The following is a 23866-nucleotide window of genomic DNA, read 5'->3' on the forward strand; positions in this document are numbered from 1 at the left end:
ACAATCATCCCACAGTCCATCTCATCATCACACTTTAACTCATTATTTTCTGTGTGGGGCCAAATATCTCAAGCTGAGTATCTGAAATATTAGAAAACATGCTTTTCCTCTTGAAGCCTCAAGGTACAGAGCTCTTATTCTCTTTAGGAGTCACTGCACTTAGTGTAATTGCCAACACTTCCCTGAAGGCAGAGCATGAGAAACTAGCTATGGTCCAGTGATTAAGGCACTTATCAAGGATCTGGAAGAACCAAATAACTGGCATTTTTCCAACAGCAAACATGTTTCATTGAACAATTTGTATCTAGCTATGTTAATGAGCAAGCCTGCTTTCCAGATGCTGGGACAAATCAGTGACCTTGCCCTCATCCTGAGCGAAATTCCACCTTTAAAGTTCATCCTCATTAGAAACTGTACATATTGCCCCCACCAATGGGAAATAAAAAGGCAGACAACAGAGGGTAGAAGTTACAGAATATTTCCTGTGTTTGAAAGCATGAAAGAAAGAGATGTATCTTAATCCTCATGTTCTCAAAATAGACTGTATGTACTGGATGGACCAAACCAACACACTGCTGGATACGATCTACAAGAAAAGCTGATAGACAATGATGTTTACTGTATCATCAATAAATACAACCAAGACAGTGAATGCAACAATATACTCCTTGGTTGTTTGGTTCCTTTGAAGCAATGGGACAGGCCTATCAGGCACTGCCTGCAGTTCTTCAAAGGTTGCAATCAATTGTTTGCTCAGCAGTTGATCCCTCTTTGAGAGAAGAAATACCTAATGCAGTTCAGGGTTTACTGCTTAGGGACATAATGAAAACAGTGATACAAAAGTCTTGTATAGACTTGAGCCTTCGAGGTAGTATTAACAGTGGACTAAGGGAGGCCTACAGACTTTGAGACCATGTGAAACAAAACAAATACAAAAGGTATTAACAACACTGTCACAAAAACTCTTTGGCTGTTTTTCCTTTTTACTCCAAAACTAACAGTGTTATATATCTACCCATCATTAATTTAATACTGATAAACAGGAAAACTTAAATGCTGAACTATTACATTCTAGCCAAAAGGGGAACAAACAGACAAGCATGTTTTCCTAATACTAGCTCTGTCAACGAGACAAGCACTTCCCTTATGAACAAGTCTATCTGTAAAATCAGTTTCATTTTTTATGGGAACAAAGTGAAACAAAACTTCATAGAGAGCTCTTTTTGTATTAAATTTAAAACGTTTTGGTGTAATGACGAATTCTACTAGCTAAAGGGATGTTTACAAACATCTTATTATTTCACACAAAAATTACACTAGGCTGAAAAAATACTTGTAGAATTTAAAAATTAAGCACCAAGCAAGTTGAATATGAGCCAGCAGTGTGCCCTGGCAGCCGGGACGGCCAACTATATCCTGTGGTGCATCAAGCACAGCATTGCTAGTCGGTCGAGGGAAGTGATTGTCCCGCTCTACTCTGCGCTGGTGCAGCCTCACCTCGAGTACCGTGTGCAGTTCTGGGCACCACAGTACAAAAAGGATGTGAAACTATTGGAGAGTGTCCAGAAAAGGGCAACTAAGATGATGAAGGGCCTAGAGGGGAAGACGTACAAGGAGTGGCTGAGGTCACATGGCCTGTTCAGCCTGGAAAAGAGCTGAGGGGAGACCTCATTGCAGCCTACAGCTTCCTCATGAGGGGAAGTGGAGGGGCAGGTGCCGATCTATTCTCTCTGGTGATCAATGATAGGACCCAAGGGAATGGTGTCAAGCTGCAACAGGGGAGGTTCAGGTTGGATATCAGGAAAAGGTTCTTAACTGAGAGGGTTGTTGTGCACTGGAACAGGCTCATCAGGGACGTAGTCACGACACCAAGCCTGTTGGAGTTTAAGAAGCATTTCGACTATGCTCTCAGTCATATGGTCTGAATTTTTGGATAGACCTGTGTGGAGCCAGGAGTTTTGATCTTGATGATCTTTGTTGGTCCCTTCCAACTCGGGATATTCTAAGAAAAATAATCAGTTGTATTCCAAAATATTCAACAAACAAATATCTGTTGGAATATAACCTTGCATCACAAAAAGAAATGGTCAAAATTTAAAGTAAGGTCAATTCAGGTGACAAGAAAGCACCCATATGTACATAAAATCCAGAATATTTTTCTTTATGGTTATACAGTTGAAAATACAAATGCATGTACAAAACCACTTTTTTTTTTAATATGTCCAATTCATGTAGTCCCATAAATCCAGAAAAGTATCAGTAAGTACAAATAGCATTTAAAATACCAATATTCATTGAGAGTATATATGAACATGCCTGCACCTGTTACAGAACCTCAGAGTGGTCGGACCTTTGACAAAAACCTGTCTAGACCTTTTCTTAAAAGCAAGCACTAAAAAGATTCTGATCTAAAAAGATCAGAATGGCTTTTAAGCTCAAATGCCAAGGGTTTTTTTTTTTGAAAATACACAACACAACAAGTAATTTTTCAAATAAAGAGAATTGAGAGTGATGAGAGAGATCAGAAATAAATAATATTTCTAAACAAATGTCTTCCTATTGCATCCTTGCAGAGTTTTCCTTACTCTCAGGCTTGCTCTCAATCAAGCTATTCTTCAAAGTTTCCTTGGCTGCAGTAGACTGACACATCTCTAGGTAAAATATTTCATGTGTTTCCTCAGAAGTCTCAGCACTGTGGGTCTCCTGCATGTTCACCTGTATTTTCCTCTTGCCTCAGCTTGTACACCAGAAGTGTATTTCTTCTCCATTTCCTTCGTATATCCATGAGAAGGAGCAATCTAGTGCCTTGTGCACAAATGGCTCCACCTGACCTTAGGTCAGGACAGGGCAAATAAGCATTCACCCTGTCCAGCCACAGCATTTGAAAGAACATTGTAACACACAAAGCAATAAAACACACTCTGTCTATCATATTTGTACCATACACCACTTTAGTAGTAATTCAGCAAGAAGGTTTCAGCAGCAAAATAATATCACACGATTATACGATCTAGTTCTAAAAGTGTTGTAGAAACCGATACATTAGACAAGTCAGGAAAGGTCCCCACACTATGCAATTCAACAGAAGGCTAGAGCAACTTCATAAAAAGTGGACAAAACCAATACTAAGTGCATTATCTCTCTCTATATATATTTATAAACAAATCAATAGGACAGCTGTGTGAAAAAATGTGAGTTCTTTTCTATCTTTGATGAGTTATTTTGCAAGCTTTTTAATATATGTTAATTCTAAAAAGAAAAGGATAAAGCAAACAAAAAAAATCTAAGTGACAAAAAACTTCAAGTGAAATACCAAAATTTATCTGTAAAGCAGATGAGCAATTAGAAATAAGGCTAGCAAACCAAAAGAACAAGGAAATATTCCATGTCTTTGGAAACTAATATATTAAGTATTAGTCAAGAATTCGTATTCAATTCTATGATTGACATTGTGAATCTATTTATCCAAAGTTAGAGCAAGCATTTTAGAGAAATATGAATTTTAAGAGCTGCAATGAACTGACTGGAAAGTATGGATTCTTATATTTCCAAAGACTTAAATCAGGAGAAACTCATGGTAGACCTCAAACATTTCATGTAAACATAACTTAGGAAAACTCAATAGATTCATATCTTTGTTGAATCCAGTAATTTCTAGCCTAAAAAGAGAAGAATGTATAAGAATCTAAGAATTTTTATTTAACTTCGTGGTTTCATTTTGATAATCATCTTTAAATGTCAGAATGTGGCCCACTAAATATAACTCAGGGTACACAGGGTACTTTCTAATATAATTTAAACCTACTACAAATAACTGACAATTTTACAGTGCAAGAAAAAACAGCAACAATGAAAGTTACTGAGACATTGTTCTACGAGGCATAAAAATGTACCAAGGAAATTGCATAAAACTGAGAAGATTTGATTTAAACTCAAAAGTTACACTTCCTTTGAAAGAGGATTGAGAGTATTTTCTGCTCATCTGTATTGAAACTGTAGATCTTCCAGTGGCCTATCATTTTACACTACATAGAAACTGTTCAGCCAACGAGTCCTTCAAGAAGGTAAAGATTGCCAAAATGAGAATCTGGGAAATACCTCAACACCTAATTGCAGAGTTAGTGTAAGGCCCTGTAAGAAATTTAAAATGAGCTGGAAATGACTTAAACACATTCTTATCACTTGTTAGCATTTTGACTTAAGATTCCTTCTCTTTCTAATAAGGTTTTACCAGCTAATGTTTATTATTTTTCACAATTGCAAGCTCCAGCAATCCAGATTTGTCCAGCTTCTTTAAAAAACAAACAACAACATAAGATCAACCCAACAACAACAACAACAAAATACATGCCTACTGTGTTGTGGGTAGTGCACAAAGAAGCATCTGGAGAAATAGAACATTAATGTTTACTAAGTGTAATTACCATTTGTGCATAGTTCAACAGAAATTCATTTTCCCTTGGCTTTCAAACTAGGTATCACATCACTAGCACAAACTGTTGTTAGCTAATTATTCAAAAGAATGTGCTGCAAAAGCAGCTGCCTTTCTTGAGCAGTATAGTGTGCAGCTTTTATAACAAACTCTCTCTAATACACCTACCATTACCGTACTTGGGTTTAAGTCTGCAGTGGGTTTGTGCACTGACTTTAGAACATAATAGTAAGTATCATGTCACCCTCCAGATATGTTATCATGATTTCTAAATCATGCTACTGATTTCAGAATATAACTAATAATGCGTCTGTTTATTTTGGGGATGCAAGATTTCATTTTGTCCTTTCACAATAAGCAAGGCTAAATTTTGTTGAAGTAGGATACAAGGACTCAAAAAAGATTGGTAGTATCCAAAGATACTAAGAGCAAGACTTTTCTAATAACATGGGAAACTAACAGAACATTAAGAAATAAGAACAATGACAACAACAACAAAAACAAAACAAACGAACAAAAAAACCCACAACCAAATTGTTGAATTCCTGTGATTTAAAAAAAAAAAAAAGTTTCAGTTCTTTGTCATTGGGATTGCCATTGTGGAGATTCCCTGCTAAGCAAACCTCCTACTTTTATGCTCCACAAAATTTATGCCAGAGAAAAGAACTACTAATTGACTTCTAGTTTCACCCCAAATGGCCTTCATTTGGCCCTGTTTGCTTACATTAAGACTAGTAAGTAATCCATCTGCACACAAAGATACTACAAAACACTTAGCATAGTCAACAATTCGCTCAAACAATTAGCACATTTATATTCACTACTGTGAATATAACTTGTCTAAAGTCAAATCACCTTCACATACGTCCTTTTCATCAATCTGAAATATTACATTATTCTGCAGAATAATATCTGCTTGATTTACACCTGGCCTTGACCTCTGAGTTCAGGTTAACATGGAGAAGCTTTTTCCATGACCTCAAAACCATAGTTGTAGCTCAGAATACTGTCAAGTTCTCCTGCCCAAGCTAATCAGTGAATTTCAGAAATACAAGTTTTAAAAATGGATCTGTTCTTAGGAGAACATACTCCATGTTCAGGTTCTATATTGGAAGCCTACCCACGGCCTCCTGCTTTTCCTCTGTTTCTGTGCTGCATGCTGTGCAAATGTTTTTCTGTGCTTATTTTTCAAGTGGCTTCTTAGAGCAGAGTAGATATTCCCTTGAGTGTATTTTCTTTCTTCACCATCACTCTCTTCTATACAAACAACAGATTGCTCTGCTGCTGCCCTTTAAATTTAGAGAAGAAAAATCCCACACTACAGATGTCTCATGATAGGGGAGGGTTACTGCTTCTTTAGCAAAGTAACGAGGAAGTCAAATAACTCAAGTCTTTTTCTTTGTGCCTCTTCAGAGGATACACAGCATGGATTTTCCTCTAATCCTAATCATGGTTCTCAGTCTATGATTTACATTGTTAGAAAGCAAGATCATATTGAACACTATTGAGCTACTTTGTGAATTTCCATACGCTGTTTTTTATTAATTCTGCAGTGATAATATTGCATAATTGTGTAGAAGAATTGGGAATTACTCGAGTCTCATTTCCCATAGAATTGTACTTGTTGCATGGGAAAACAATGATAAACTAATCAAAACTAAGAGTGGTTTCAGTGCAGACATGATAAATTGCATTGCCTAGCCTCAGTGTCATTATTATTATTTCTGTTAAAAAAACTACTAAGAGAAACAGAAGTGCCAACTAAGCAAGTAAAATTGCAAGTAAGGATCTTGCACCACAGACACGAACACAGAGAGAGAAATGCGTGGATATTCAGTGAACCTTTCTGACAAACTTTCTGACACATCATAGAAAAGAGGATCTATATCGCATAGCTCTACTCACCTCAATCCTTTTTTGGGCTTTGGGAGAAAGCAAGTCATATGAGAAATCTAAGAGGAAAGCCATCAAATTTCTGTCACAACATAGAAATTCTACCACTTTTGCTCAATAGTCCACCCAAAAGCATTCTATACAGACACTGCTCATGGCTGAGTTCAAAAAGGCCATATAAACGAAAACAAAAACAAAAAAAAAACCTTTTGTCACAAAAGCATCTGTGCTTTCTGAGAAATTCTGAGATTGGTAGAAAACACTAATAGTATGTTATACGCTGTTTCCAACCATATACAGAGACATTTTTAGCTGCAGATTCTTCATAATTGTATTAACCCTATCTTGTTGTCATTTTGTTTTTGCCTGAACCACTGCAGTATTCCTCTTAATTCTCTGAACTCTCAGTCATCTGTTCCCACATCCAGGTTAACCTGAAAAAATTTCACTCCTCCTAAATTTCTAGATCAAAACTCTGTAAAAAATATAGGCCACCGAGAGAAGAAAAGATGTAGCAGAATAGCTTGGAGAGGCAGCTGCATCTTGAAAAACTCAGAATTGACACTCATAAGATGCAGAATTTCTCATTAGTATCAGCTGTTCTGGCCCTCCAAAGTCCAAAGATTACATATTTTCAGGGTGAGATAGGAAGTGGGTATTCTTCTTTTAGTCAAGACACTTTCCTCCAGTTCTCCACAAGCACATTTTGAGAGGGAAGGATGAATCAGAACTGAAGATACTACTAATCAGTATCCAACAAACATGAAAAGCGAAGCAAGCAAAGACCTATTTCACATTCCTGAACAATGTATTTTTGCCCTGGAGTATCCTCCTTTTTAATTGGCTGAAGTTCTTTCTATCATACTCTACTGTTTAAGCACACATTTTAATATTTGCAAATGCACAGGCATGCCTTATTCAGCAGTCAAGAAAAACATTAATTTGACTCTTCTGGATGTGTAAAAACTCCAGCCACAAAATAGATAATAGCAAAGACATCAGAGAGGTGAATCTCTTTAATGCTTTGCCAGTGAATATTAAAACTGTTACAATATAAGATCCTCCTCAGTGGAAAAAAAAACACACATTTCAGACTATAATACCATTTAGACATTAGTTTCTCCTCAAAGACAAAAAGTAAAAACATTAATCTATGCCAAACATAACTATTCTACTTTGTGACTGAAAACTCAAAGACCGTAGAAAACATCAGTTGATGTCAGCCAGAGAGGACTGGCTTTGACCATTTTAGACATAAAAATGAAGACATAAGTACTTTAGCCATTCTAATAATCCTATTTGAGTACTCTAAATTTTGTGTGCCTTCATGTGATTTAAATTTCCTCAGCAAGAAAAAAAAAGGAAGCAAAGAAAAATTATTTTCTACGTTTTTGCATTTGATTTCAGCTTTTGGAGGAAAATGACTGAACGAACTCAACATATATCTTGCTGTGCATTGCAGAACATCAAGCATTCCTTTGTTGCATTAACACTCCATGTGTCTTGCACAGCTTTGCTTTTTGTTGTTTTTTTTTTAACCTTAAAATACCTCATAAACATTAGTTAATTCAATAAAACAGCAGTGTAATACTGAAAGATTCAATTGTTTCCAGAACTTTCAACTATTTCATTGCCAATATATTTCTGCTTTCATGCATTGAAAATACTGAATAGCCTGCCAGAAACAGCTGCAAATTTGACAGGAAGGAGATGCTTTAGGAAGACAATTTCAAATCCCACAAAGCAGAGAGTAAGCAGTTTCGTTTTGCTATTTTCCTCATCCTAATACCAGTTTCTTCCTGTTTTTCAGAGAATTTTTAATAATGCCTTTCCTTGTCTCGAAGTCAATGGCTTAGTTCATTTCCAATTTCAACACCCTTAACCGCCATTGACTTTTTTGAAAAACAAAAGTTTATTTAAACCTCTGGCTATGATTTCTCAAACTAGTAAAACTGTGGCTATCAGTCCATGCCACAAAAATAGCTTCTCTCTTTCCTTGCCCTCTAACCACTTGGTGATCACAAGTCTGCCGACCCTGCTATCTTCCTTTGCCTCTCTGTTCTCAGAGAAATGCTAGGTCAGAAAGTTAAAAAATGTAAGAACTTTCTTTTTTATCATCAGTCATTGTATATCTCTGGGATTTAAGGGACATTAGCTACAAGCCATACTTTCACTACACAGAAAGAGAGAAGGCAAACGTCAGAAATAGATGAAGTGATAGAATAAAAGCCAGTAAAGTGCTTTGATGACAAAGGTTATGCAAGCGTGAAGGAACACACTTGCGCTTCTCATCAGCAGGGAGGAAGGGACTTTGAAGTACGATTTGATGGCCAAACAAAAGTCAAGAACTGACCAAAAGTTTTGGTTTGGATGGAAATTACAACAGTGACAGAACACAAAATGCTACCATATATCACCCCAGAAAATTCTTACATTCACAAAAAAGATTCTGATAAAGAAGCAGACCTTTCAAAACATATAATTTTCACACACAAACCTCAGACATGCAGCTATTCTATGGTGACTGAATACCCTAGAACTTTTGCTCCAAAATGGGTAGGCTCTGCTGTACATTTTGCAAATTCATAAGCAAGAACAAATCCAGCACTGAAATGCAGACAATACATGCTGGATTAGTAGAATAGAAAAAACAACAACAGAAAGGAAAACAAAAATATATCAAAAAAGGATACCATACTTAATAATTTAGTATAAATAAGTATAATTAATGAGACACTCTTTATCCTGTTTTATCTCTCTAAAGACGAATTCAAGAAATGGAGACTGTGCCGAACACTACAAATTAAAATCAGGTATCTCTGTACAAATTTTACAAAACATTCAACAGGAAAACCCTGCTTACTGTTAAAAACAAAATTATTTAGGTTTATTTTCTCTAGGATGTGACACTAGGCCACTGCCCTCTCTCTCACATTTTCCTTCTGGGCCAGCATAATCTCTATGCTTGTATCATTCACATTTTACAGTGCATATGAGACACACATGATGGTTCTTCCACCTCATGCGTTACAAAGTCCTGCAAGAGCTCATTTTCTGATACGGAGCTCCACGGGCAAGATGCAAGCAGAAAAACAAAAACACACACACATACACATACACACACAAAAAAAAAAGAAACGCATCCTCCCCAGACACATCTTTACCCCTCTCTCTCTGTCATAGCCTTATATACTCCTGCCTGCCTGACACTCTATGGACTGTAGAAAACCAAAAAAATAAGCCATAATGCTGTTATCAAGAGTTGTTCCACCTACCTATACACCACCCTTGAAACAGTGAGGTTTGCAGAAACTGCTGATGGAATCCTTACCCCCATTTAGTGAAGATGATAAATACTACTTGGAAAACATTACACAGAAGCCAATAAATTAAACCATTTGCTTACTTAGCAACAGCATGGTAATGAAAACTTCTGAATACATATACATGCATATAAATATAAATAATGGGAGAAAAAGTACCCTTAAGTCATCCATAAAGTTCAATCTCTGTTACTGTTTTCCAGAGCCTGATTTATAAATCTAGTATTTAAATTTCAAATAACTACCCTTCCATAAAATGTAAATAGATCATGTAAATAGAAAAAAAAATATCAAAACTAAAACAGGCTGTTAAAGCTATTTAGGTTTCCAATAGTATTTGTTTCCTTTAACTTTGTGGTTACAGCAGATTTTTCTTTCATAGAGAGGTCATGTTTCTAGAAATAATGGGCTTTATGGATAAAATCACTTTATTCTTAAACAACAATCACATAAAAATCACATGTAGATTATACAAAAAGTTCTCTCTTAAGTTATTCCATGAAATAATTTGGATGGATTTTTATAAATTTTTTAGTAATGTTTACTTCTGAAATGTAGCAATGGCTTATGACATTTCTTTGATCTATACTGAATTTTATCTATTTTTATTGTACTATAGAACGCACTCGTTCATATATTGACATCTTTTGATGTACTGAAGTCTTCATGTAATTTTTGTTATGTATCATACTTAGAAAATGGATAGACAAACATTTGGAGAATATTTATATATTATATGCAGCAGATCACAGGTAGATTCAGTCATTTATTCATGAATAATAGAGAACAGAATTCTGATTGAAAACAACAGTTCATGTGACTGCATACATCTAAAGCTAACGTTACTTACACCTGTGTTCTCTGAGATATGCAGCCCATATGTACATTCACATATATGTATAAACATTCCCTAATACATGTGACTGAAATTTTGCATACATAAAAGACGCACTCCTCTTCTTACTCCTCAGCACAGAACATGTAAAAGATGCCATATTCACTTGCATTTCCCTTTCTTCTTTGGCAGAGGCGGGGGGAAAAAAAGTGAGCTGTACATCTCAGAGAGTAGAAATGACAGATTAACAGGACATTTTTCTTCCAAGCAGAGTGCAGGTATATGTTCTCACACTGTGTGACATATGCAACTGCTTTGGACCTTGTATGTGCAGGCCCATTCTGTTGAGGACGTAAATCTTGCCCAAACCTCAACAGCACTGTGAAGGGGACCAGTCCCTCACAAATCAGTGGACCCAAGCCAGAAAAGTGTCCACATAGCTTCTCATCACAAAAATGAAGCATCTGTCACAAAGAGCTTTGTTGGCAGGGGTGATTAAGATGATCTCTGCCAATGGCTGTTTGACTGAATCACCAAACAAAGGAACCCTCGATATTTGCAGTCAACTCAGAAACTGAACTCTTGCACTGGACATATCTGAAACTTGAAAGAATAATAATAATGGCAGTTCTCAAGCAAGTGGCCATCACCAGGGTTGTACAAATACCTGGAACATGGGTGCGCAAACAGGCTATGGATCTCGGAAAGTAGCCCAAGACGGTAAGATTCAAAGAGGAAAGGAGACTGCTTCAACAGCATCAAACAGCAAGAAACCTTGGAGGCTCGGCAGACTGTAATAGTGGCAGATGCATTTCCCCTGAAATACTGAATCATGTGCCACACAAAATTTTAATGCATCTTAATAATAGAGACTGCAGCAAAGATTTTTTCATACTTTCCTGCAGTGTCTTTTAAGACACACAAAAAAGAACACAGTAAAGTTCCACAGGGCTTGTCATCACTTTTATGACCTGACTTTATTTTCAAATATGCTACCTAAATCTTCTGCTTCTCCTTCCCCCTTTCTTGTTTAAATAATTAGTTACCATGGAAACAAATATAATTCTGGTATAAACACCAATTTGTGACACTGACATTAATGTGAAATGTCTCCTCTTTCTGTAGATACATGGAGATAGCAGTGACCATGAAATATACTTCAAGTTATATACAGCTTCACACTATTTCTAATGACAAAGAATATTAATGTTGAATAAAGTTGCAAAGCTGTCCAAATAATATAAAAAGAAGAAATTAAGATCTTTTATTCTTTTAAGAGAAATGGGTTTAGATCACATTGAGTAATTGAGCAAGTATTTCATCCTCCTCAATTTACAGTTACTTTAAACAAACCAATCACTTATGCAAAATAAATCACAGTCAAATCTATAAAGGAAGAACTGGGTATCATTTGGACCTCCAGTGGCAAAAGAGTATGTGGCTTTTTCATTTCAACTACTTCACAAGACCTGTCTGGTTGGTTGAAAAAAAAGTCTATAATGCTACTTTGGGAGACTTCATTTCAACAAAGTAATCAGAGTTCTTTCATCAACTCCTCTCACTTGAAGATATAAATGGCCCTCAGAAATGTGGGGTGCAGAGCACTCATAAGAACATTTGCCCTCACAGGTAATTCTATGCAAATAAATGCATACTACTAGATGTATGAGAGCTAGTCCCATGAGTAAGGATATGCAGACCTACCCCTTAATTAGAACATAGTTTCCTGTCATTTAAAAACTGTTTCATATGCAGATACAGTAAGAGACGTCTAAATGAAATCATTTATTCCTGCAATTATTTCAACATGAAAAGGAATGTCAAAGTATGAAACTATGACTGAAAACTGACGTGACTTTAAGATTGTAAACACTACCCTGTATTTTCAGAACTGTAACTGCACAAATACAGTATATCATTAATTTACCTTCCCCCCTCCCCCCCCCACACACACACGGGAAGGGAAAGGAAGGCAATGATTGAGAAGGTATGAAGGAATACAGCACAGAAAAGGAAGAATTATGTTTTGAATGAATTTTGCATAAGATCTTCTTTTAAATATTTAAAGCCATAAAACTGGAATAGCTTTATCAGGCTCACCATTTAATCTTGCAAATACCTTTTTTTCATTAACTTGAATTATCAATTCATTTAGAGTATGTTTTTCAGTAACCTATGTAAACAGATAAACTGGCAAAAGGAGAAAAAAAAAAAAAGGAAGTCAATGAGAAATAAATAAAAAAAGTGCAAGTCCTCATCATACTTATTCAGAAGATAAGAAAGTGAATTTTTCTAAAGTAACTAGAGACAGAGGAAATGCTATGAATAACCTGTAGTGATAGAAGCACAAGATAAATGTGTGCATGGACTGGAGATTCCAAATCAATTCTTAAAAGATTTTTTTTTTTTAAACAATGCTTTTAGCAGAGCTTGGTCACTCAAAACACACTTTCAGGTTATTAGCTTGATTAAATGTAGAGAAGAATTAAATATATTTATCTTCAGAAGTTTTCAATTATGGATACAAGTTTCTCATTAATATGCTCCTTTAAGTTCTGTATTTGTTATATGCCATCATGTAAATCTCAATATATTAGACACCCTCAGCTACTGATAGCCATAAGCTCATTAATAATGGGGATCAGGGCACATGCACTTCAGTAAGCCCCCTTTTTTCCCTTCCGTTACTATTGCCAATAATTAAAAATCTGCTTTCCCTTCCACTCAAGGCATTAAGCTTGCAGTATACAATTCATCCAAATATTTATACCTATCTGTACCATGCTTCACTGAACCTTGTTATGAGGGCCCCCAGCCTTCCATGGAAGAGTAAGCAGACACTTACCCAACTCCTGGCTCTCTCTGCCATTTACTTTCTGAAAGCCAATATCATAAACTGGGCTAATGAACTATTAAGACAGCTCAAGCACTCATGCTGCTGCATTAGAAAGAAGATACCTGGAAGATGCATAAGAAGATGCCAGACTGTCAGCAAAACTAATAAACAGGTAGAAATGAACATTAATACACAGAAAGTCAATGCTTACTGTCACACAAAGAAAAGTTGGGAAATGTAAATTATTATCTTTACATGGTTTGAGTAATTATTTGAAACGTATGGCCTTATGCAATTTGAAAGAAAACAAACTAAAAGCAGTCGTTTTGCTGAAGTACTGGACACAGTAAAACCTTTTACTATCTATCCAGACATATAATGAAACTTTCAAATTAAAACTGATCATTTGCAGCACTGTACATTATATTTCTTCTAACCCTTGAGTAATCAGCCAATAATTAAGAAAGAAGATTAAATGGCTTTTAAAACAGTCGTCTCCTTTAAAAGTTGTCTTCCGTGGTCACTAAATATGACCCCCAGTTTGTTCTAAAAGCATTAACAGAACTGGGAGTTTACAGTAAGAGACACACAAAGGGATCACTATCCAGTTTCCTTTGTTGCAGTGTAAGTTACTATATTCTAGGAATATGACAGGACTACACACGTGGTATATGGATGCAAAATTGCAAACACTGAACAGCAGTTCAAGAAATTTCTGTTCATAGCCGAAACCCATTTTGCTTTTGCGTACAATCCTAGCCCCCTTATATGTGACCGTCACATTTAAGCAGGGTGATTATTTCAGCTGCTGTCTAAATCATTTGGTTATGTTCACAGTGTAACTGCATTCAAATTGTGGCATTTGACCAGGGTGAACTTGTTAATGGGATAATAATATCACAAGTGACTACCTATCCTTGCCCTGATGTCTATCACAGACCTGCAACCTAACAAAGTAAAGGTTTTTAGAGATACTGCAAAAATATCTTTATTCACCAGAAACTGTCTCTAGATGTTGTTAGAAGGGCATTTTAGATTTTTTTGCCTGCTTTTCTGAGAAAAGAAAGCTGACCTGATCACACTGAGAAGTATAAATTGGCAATGTGATGCTGTCGTATGTCAGTCATACTTATTAACTTTTGAGCTGATTGGCCAATTATAACCAATATGACAAAAGCACAGCAGTTTCAAAGACCATTAAGTTCCTGATGGGGGTGGGTCAGAGAAGGATGGAGAGTGATAAAGATTTATCATCAGATTTAGTGCCCCTTACAGAAGGAAAGGCTTCCATGTCAGCTCAATAGTTCTTTCTTCAACCAATCAAAAGTGAATTAACAGGAATTAATTATGGTACTTGTTATCTATTATTCAGCTAGAACGTGAGAAGGATTTGAGAATGCTGTGAAAGAAGTGGCAATGGAAGGAATAGTATGAGCCTGTTAACACTTCAAGAGAGGTCAGAAAATACAGAATATGGTGCTGAAGTGTAAGAGACTAACGTAAAAACTGCAGGAAGTCCAAGTCCATTAGCTCTCCTCAGGCGTGAATCAATTTTGCAATCATGTCCCCACCAAGCACTCTAAGATGTTTGACAGCTATTTTCTTCTCATAGAGAAGATCTGTTACGGAACTATATTAAAAGCAGCATTTTCAAAATTAAGTCATAGGATAAAAATATGCTGGTAAAGGACAGGCATATGCATCTCGTTGTTCCAGAACTCCATCACTGATCACGTAATACCATGCTCTGCTAATCATCATCAGTCTCACAGAGTGGTCATGTCCAAAACAATTTTTCCCCTCAAAAATTAATGTAATAAAAAAAGGATATGTGCAAAGACTTATGAAATACACAAATTTGTACAAAGAGTATATACAGTAGGAATGACAGTATCAACACTCAGAGGAGATGCTTGTATTTCAGAGGCTGAAAAACTACTTCATGTATGAGACAATGCCTGATCATTACTCTTGTCCCCTTTACTCCCCATTGTTTTTCACTGATGCATTTGTATTAGTCTGAGGAAGATGATGATGACAACAAAAATGTAACTATTCAGGAAGGCACAGCAAGAATGTGCTTGCAAATGGACTGGCATCTCCTTGATGAAGCGGCTGAGATGTTTTGGAACAGATTCATTCCAAAAGAGCCAGACTCTGCCTTGGCCTACTGGGGATGCCGTTCACAAGACACCACAGCTGAGCAGTGACACTGAGGTTTTATAGAGAACAGTCTCTGGAGGCTGCAGTACTAAGGAAACACTGGTCTGAAGCTCAGAGTATGGAAGCAGAGGGAGCTGTAAGAACATGACAATGCTGGTGTTGCCGGGGAGAAAAGTCACTGGTCAATGACCTGGCAGATGAACAGTGCCTCTGCACTTGCTTTTCCTCAGCTCTTCTCTCTCTGCTCACCAGCAGCCACAGTGCTGCACTATGTGAAGAATACACCACAGCCCTTCCAATACTACTTCCCTCCAGCAAAGAAAAAAAAACAGGGGCCTGTGTGAACAGACCTCCTAGCATGTGATTTGGCCTCCACCCTGATCTGCTTCTACATAGCTCTGTATGTGGGATCTCCCCACAGGTAGCTGTGTAATGCCCTTAACGATATGCTTTAACTTTTGGTTAGCCCTGAAGCGGTCAGGCAGTTGGACTTGACGATCTTTGTAGGTCCCTTCCAACTGAACCGTACTATTCTATTCCCTTATACATCTCTCTCACCACTTACTCTCTGAAGATTCTCAGATACTCCACAACTTTATATTGCAGTGATGATATACCCTAAAGGGACTTCATTTCCATGTTGTTTTCTACATAGTTTCTAAGGAGCTCAGTGGGGTAAATTTCCTTGGCAGGAATTTAGGTCGAGTTTGATTCTTCTAAGACTGCTCAGTACTTGTGTATGAAATATCTATACATGAATGAGGCATTTATTTTGACACAAAGAGAACCAGACACAGACAAATATCTATGATCTGCCATCTTAAGTGGAGGAATAATAATTCCATTTCCTTTTGGACTATAGTCTGTTTGACAGCTCAAGTTTAGAACCCACAACACTTTGACACTAAGCCAAACTGTCACTCTGACATTTCTGTGTCTGAGAAATCCTGAATCTCACAGGTAAACTGTGAAAGCTGAGAAGCAGGGAGTGAAAGTGTGAGGCTCATAACTGTAACAGTAGACAAACTCTGAAGAGTCACTTTGTATGACCTCTGTTTTCTTATAACTTGGGGCAACATAAAGCTGGGAAAATAGAAAAGAATAAAATCTACAGAACTTTCTTGCAGACAGAAGAAACATGTGCTCTACATAGCAAAAAAATAAAAAATAAAAAAATAAAATATGCATGGTAGACTAGATAAGCCAGACATTATTTAAAGTGAAATATACCCTTGAAATCTAGATAAGGAATGCAAGAAATACATTCATGTTATCATTTTTATACACTGTTGAGCAGGAAAAGAAGGAACATGTTACAAGTCTGAATTTTCTCAGATTAATTTTCTTTGGTACTGTTACAGAAAGAAGAAGAATGTATAGGGGCTTTCATAGGGTCAAGGGAAGAACCAAGACCTACTGACCTCTATAATTATGATTTATTGATTTAAGTGAGTTGTTTATATCCTGGCAGCACATTTAATGCTATTAACATTTAAACAATGAGATATATCTTATTAAGATGACACTCACACCACTCACACTCTCAATATTCCCTGTTTCAAAAAAAAAAAAAAAAAGTACACACACTAGGAAAACTTAGCACTTCAAAGAAGCTAACAGCTAACAAATGTGGCTCAAAACCACCACAAGCCTAGAAGAGAAATTAGACTACCTCTCAGAGCTCACATAAAGTTGAAGTTCCTCAGACAAAACAGAAGCACAAAAGTACATCTCATCTATAGTGATTCTTTATCACCTTATTTAAAATCTTCCAGACACAAAATAGCTTCCACTAAAACGTAGAAGTGCTCAAAATATTTACTGGATAAGCACTTCAGGCGATACATTTTGTCAAGTTAATTTTTGCACTAAGAAGATAAGTAAAATTTTCAGGAAAATGTAGCAGATCAGAAACAGAATTAAAGCAATTTTTTAGCACAAATTTGTGCATCATATAAGAATGGGGAATATCATAAAGAAATCAGTTATTCTATGAAACATGCCAGCATTTTGTACCTTTCACCTAAGAATATCCAGAAGTTGTTTACAGAGGAAGGAAAATGCTTGTTATCTTTTTATTAAGCACAGGGAAATTAGGTATAAAACAGCAAAAAAAGGAACTCCTCCAAAATCTTGTAACAGGACAGTGAATTAGAAGCACATTCTTTGCATTTGCATAATCTTGCCCAAGTAATCTGCTATTTCCTAATAGAGATTCTGTATGCAAAGTGTTTGTACCTGAGTTGGCTTTTTACAGTACAGTCACCTGACCTTGAATTTGAGGATCCCTTTATAAGGGTAACCAGTCTTATATGTTTTTCAGGGGAGAGCTGTCAGGCATGGAGGAGTTGTGTAACAATCTAAATCAGCAGTACAAATAGGAGTAGTAAACTACCTGTTTCAACCATTTAAATAATTGCATGATTGATGAGGAACTGAGGAGGCATGCTTTCCTTAAGAAGCCATGGAAAGTATCAGAAAAGAACCACCACCCCCCCCCCCAAAAAAAAAAAAAAAAAACGACCAACCAACCAACCAAAAAATTCTCTAGTGATCAGCAGAACTAGTCCAATTTCAGGATCCTCATGCTGTTATTCCTATGTCCTTCAGCTTAACCTGAAGACTATCTTTAAAGCAGAGTAGAAGATGTACAGAAAAGTTCCAGGCTCATTAAATTCTTGCCCAGAATGGACAGAAATACCTGTGGGTGATTACTACTGCAAGAACTTGAACTGATGACCTCACATGAGCAGACATACATTTTATCAATTCCCCAAGTTGGAATTCACAATATGACCCAACCTGCAATTTCAGCAGCAGCAACCAATAACCTTTTCTTGCAAACAAATACGTGCTTCTTAATACTTGTAAGATATCTTGCGCTGTTCAACTTGTCTATACTCATATATACAAAATACACTGTGTATGCAAGATCAGCATCTAAATAACTAAATTCAGTATTTTATTTTAATTAACTTCAAGGAGTGAAAGTCAAAACAAAAGTTAGCAAAGTTTGTTAATATTTTCCAGAGCTAAGTATTGTGTGAAAAGACTCTGCTACACTGACAAGCTGTAGAGTCAATTTGGATTATTAGGAGTTGATAAATAGTGATGTTTCATGTTCAGGAAGCATATGACAGGAACTGCCGTGCACCTTGTCATATTGCAGGGACTAGCTGATAATGCTGAAAAAGATATTGAAACTGTTCCTGGACACATACACGTAACACACACACAAACAAATCCAAGTAATGTCATCAAAGAAACAGATTATTGTACATATTTAAAAAAAAAAAAAAAAAGGAAAAAAAACCTATGTATAGATGGCCTCAAAAATTTAAGATTTGTATATTTAACTCACTGAAGAAAAAGGTAAAATAGAAACCATTCACATAGTATGCCCTTCTTGATTTTGCTTGGAAATGCTATACTATTTTATTTTCTAACTCTCATGGAAACAAGCATTATCTTGAAACAACATTTGGCACTGGACAGAAATGCACAAAATGAATAGAATACACATGATTACTACAAGTAACATTTGTAACTATTTCAATTCATTGCTGGCTATGAACAAATAACCAGTCCAGAGCTCTGAAACATGACACCATGCAGAAAACAAACACACAGAACAGCTCAGAAAGTAAACAGCTTGTGTCTCAGTCTTTTTCAACACAATTAACAATTTTCAGTATTAAACCACAACAAACTGATTCTAAGTTATTTGTAATTCAAGCTATATAACTGGAGCATAGCAGGATAGTTCTTAGTCTGTGTTTCAAGTCAGAATATTTACCGAGCATCTCACATAGTTTATTTTTCCATGGGCTGCTTGTGTAAAGATTTGAGCAGGACTACCCACAGAAAAAATAAAATAAAATAAAATAATATAATATGTATATATATATATATATAACTGAAAAAAATAACTTGTTATTAACCTGTTATAACTTGTTAATAAGTTGTGATCTCACTTTCACATTACAGAGTCTAAAGCTGGACACTGAGGAAAGACCAGGCCCATATGATGAATGACTTAATCTCTGCAATTTGTCTAAATTTACAGATGGAAGATAGACTCAAGGAAAATTTAAGTCTTCTATAGGCAAGTGATAATAACTCTACATCATGCATCTTTGCCAAGACCAGCTGAAATCTGGATAGTCCATTTATCTGGACCACAAAGAATTTAGCTGATTAGAAGCATACTGGATTCTCCCCCTTGTGACCTGCTTTATGAGTTTCCATCAGTGCTGAGCAAGAGCTTCTAAATTAAGAAGCAATCTTAATGCTGCCTTTCAACCTCTTATTAGTGTGCTAGATTTATTCCTACACAAAATCTTTTTTATTTTTAATATACGGTTTAGTACATGTTGCTATGAAAAGCTTTTAAAGAACCCAGTGAATCTCTTACAGCAGACTACTCAGCTTCAATCAGCTCATATTAAAACATGATTGTTGTAAGTACAAAATGAATTAATATGGTAAAGTTCTGTGTACTACATTAAGTTAAGAAATATTTGGCGTATGTGTATTTATAGTAGAAATACATGGTTATAAATTTGTTGCACAGTAAAACATCTACACATTCAGCACACCACAATTCTGTTGCATTTATGTAATGATTTGCAGTTTCTAGAAGTTGTTAGACATACTAAAAGCCAAAGTATGAATGGGATTACAATCTATCCTAAAATTTACTGCATTCAGTAAAGTAGTAGAGCACTCAAGCTTTGAAATCATGTACTGCGAAGGCTGTTTATTCTGCACATAAAGTGTTTCAGGATATTGTAGAGACAAAGATATAAGGCCTTCAGTGGAACAGACTGCTAAACAGCTCAAATATTAATTTATTAGCTTCTGAAGTCATGTTTAGAGTGCGTACAGAATGAAAGAAAATGAAGAAAATAAAGGATTGGTTAAAAAAAGAGCACAAGAGCTGGCACAAATAGTTGGCTGTTCTGCAGTGTAGAGTTTGAGTATTTTAAGGCTGTGAGCTACATGAATGGAAGATCAATGTGAACAAATGGATATATAAAGTAGATTTTTTTAATACTTATCATTAAGGCTGTTTCATTTCTTTACACTTATGTAGGTGAAAGAGAGTATAACCAAGTGGAAGAGCTTAATGACAAGAGATTGGAACAAGAAAAGCAGCTCTGTAAAAGATTAATTTCCCTTTATTGACATGCCTAAATATCGTGGATTTCCCCCATTCCCCATTTTAAGAAGACACATTCTTGCTTCTGCCTACTAGTTCTTCCATATATTCTGTGATTCATGAACAGACAAAGACCATAAGCCTTATATTCACACTAGTGCATCTCCCTCAAATATTTGAGTGTATAGGTCCTGAAAACCAAATATCCATTTCTAAAACATCTATGATAAAATTCTTCATAAGGCAGCAATATTAAAATGTATCTCTTGAGGTGGAAACATGTTTCATATTTTTGACTTTTAACATTGCTCTAGCACCCTAACAGCTGGGTTGGGCTTATGTTATTTTTTCAGAGGTTACATAAAGGCTTGAACATTAACTGCAAGGTAGCACTACAAACTAGCAACCTTAATATGCTTTTAATTATTTAAACACTTCGTAGCAATATGCATTACAGGTAGAGAATGGTTTCTTCTACCCTGAAAACTCCTGTTGAAATATATACTCTATGTAAGGTCATTTGCTATGTGGGTGTTATGTTACTGAAAGCCGGAAGGTGAGAGAAAATGAAGAGGAAATAGAAGTGTGTTCTGTCTCACCTTATGTCCACTTAAAGAACACTAATCACACAAGCATACATAAACAACTCTCATTTATTAGAGACTAAAAGACAAAAGCAGAGAGGCAAGGGACTTGCCCAAAGGAACAGAATTCTTGATAACATTCAGCACTCAGATTATCTAGATACCTAGTCAGGCAACCTAAAACTCAAGTTCTGTGTTTTAGCCACAAGAACTTTCTACTCTCTGAATATTAATGATGATTAGTTCTAAATGAAGCATAGTATGCATTGGGTGAGTTTTCCATACCCTGCAGCTATGAACGCTAACAAGACAGCCAATTGATACCAAGAATGCTGCTGGCTTCTGTAATATGGGCATCTGTGTGTCAGGAACGGAACTGCCTGGCCAAAACATATTATGTAGTTCACTGAGAAAACCAAAACAAATCTTTGTTCAGACAAATGTCTGGTTGGAATCTGTGACCTGGTCTATAAACATCTTGAGACTTCTAAGAATCTAAATAATATTATAAAATTTTAGTGTTTTGCAACAACAACTCCATCCTTTAATAAAAAAACTACTTCACAACATTAATTGTATATCAGAGATGTACTTTCAAATTAATGATTCTATAATATATCTGCTATGTAACTGATCTAACGAGCCTGCATATCATCCAGAAGCAGCAGCTGTATAGCTTAGAGATCTCCTGCCTCTGACAATAGAGATAAGATTTTCTTTTTAAATACTAAAAGTAATTCCTGTGCAGTCAATACCTTCTGGGCAACAGGAAAATTGTATGGCACCTCTTGCTTCTGTACATACACTACAGAAAATTCATGAACTTAAATCCAGAACCTTTCAAACTGCAGGTATGAAGTGTATCTGGGACTACACACTGTGACTGTCTCCAGAACAGGGCCTTGAATCTCTTGCATTATGTGCACTGAAACTCCTGCCAGCTACAGGTGGTTTTTGCAACTATGCTATACTGCAAATTTCAAAATTCAACATATCAAGGCACTGACAATTTTATTTTTCTTCCAGAAAGTGGGCCAAGTTACAATATCAAGAAACAGTCTGCTCAATCACAGCATACTTCTATATGGCAAAGTATCAGAGGTAAAAAGATTTTTTTTTTCCTACTAGAGAGGGTTTTTTTTTCCCCATCAACAGGAGACAAACTCCTGATACTAGAGAGAAATCAACTTCAAGGAGAAGGCTGAAAGTGCCATCAAAAAACAGTTTGTTGGGAGAGACTGTGCACCTATACTACTGACAAAAGCAGCACAGATGTACAGAGTGGTCATGTTCATGGAAATTCATCTGAAAGTAATACTGATTTGCCAGCATCCTGTTCCATCTTAGAAGTATACAGGAGGAACAAAAATGTTTTTATGTATGCAACATGTTTACACAAGAACTGCCATAGTCTGCATCAAACATGTAATACACATTGATAAGGACTGACTGATTCCTGTGGATATCCTGTACAAACCATAGACAATCTGTTTACACACCTCCTAGAATACAGAAGTGATAATGAATTGCACTAAGAATATTGTATCATAATTGACAAATCAGACCTCTTCATCAAATATTTAGAAAATGCCATAAAAAAAAATCAAAGCAAAGTCTATGATTTACCTCTTTCAAAATGATATCGAGTTGTTATCATGGTGCATGGCAAGATATCTGGGGTAAAGAAATGAAATAAGGACCCCAAATTTCAAGATTTCCCAATGACTATCTCAAGAAATCCAAATAATAAACTATTTTCTAATGAGCTTTATGGATGATCTGCAGAGGAAAATTGTGTGAAAACTACATGCTCAGTTGTCCAGATCATTCTAAAATACATGTCAACTTTCACGGTAACAACAAAAAAGATATTCAATGAATATGGTTTCCTTAGCAACCACTACGTCATTCATATTAACGTTATTTACTGTACCCTATAACTAAGTAATACCAATTCACAAAGAGCATATATATTCCTCATTACAGAAGTTGTTAGATTTGAAAACTCAGTGTTGTTTTAATTTAAGTCCTCATTCCTATTTAGTTATTTTCTCCAAAAAGAACTGACATTTCGTGCCACACTTAACCTCCTTTTTGTCTCTGAGTGCAGTTTTTTTCACAGTGACTATCAACTCAGTTCAAAGGCATGTGTGACATGAGTGAATCTTTTCCCATTCTGAAAACACTCTTCATGCAGGTGTGGTGCCCACTTTCTACTGAAAACATAGCTAATTTCAGGTAGACATCTGCTTATAACATTTCTTTACAAACTAATCTTAATAACACTAACATCCTTCTCACTCTTAGGTATGGTTCCAAGAAATCTGTAGTAACACCCCTGCTGCGCATTTTTTTCAAATATGGGCATCCAGTTCTTTGGAAAAGACCTTTTTGCCAATACCTTATTGATATTAGAGAAAGTAAGAAGCAGTAATGACTTACCACCATTTCTCAGGCCCATCCAGAAGAGACTTGTTTCCCCTTTGTGCCTTTAGACATCTTTTGCACAACTGCAAAATAATTAATTTCCTTCCCTACTCATTATTTACAATAATGAAGAAAAAAGACTTCTATGTTTCCATGAACATTCAAACAAAAATTTATAGAAAACAATACTAAGGATAAAGTACCACTAATGT

This window comes from Cygnus atratus, chromosome 13 (assembly GCF_013377495.2).
Source record: "Cygnus atratus isolate AKBS03 ecotype Queensland, Australia chromosome 13, CAtr_DNAZoo_HiC_assembly, whole genome shotgun sequence".
Taxonomy (NCBI): domain Eukaryota; kingdom Metazoa; phylum Chordata; class Aves; order Anseriformes; family Anatidae; genus Cygnus; species Cygnus atratus.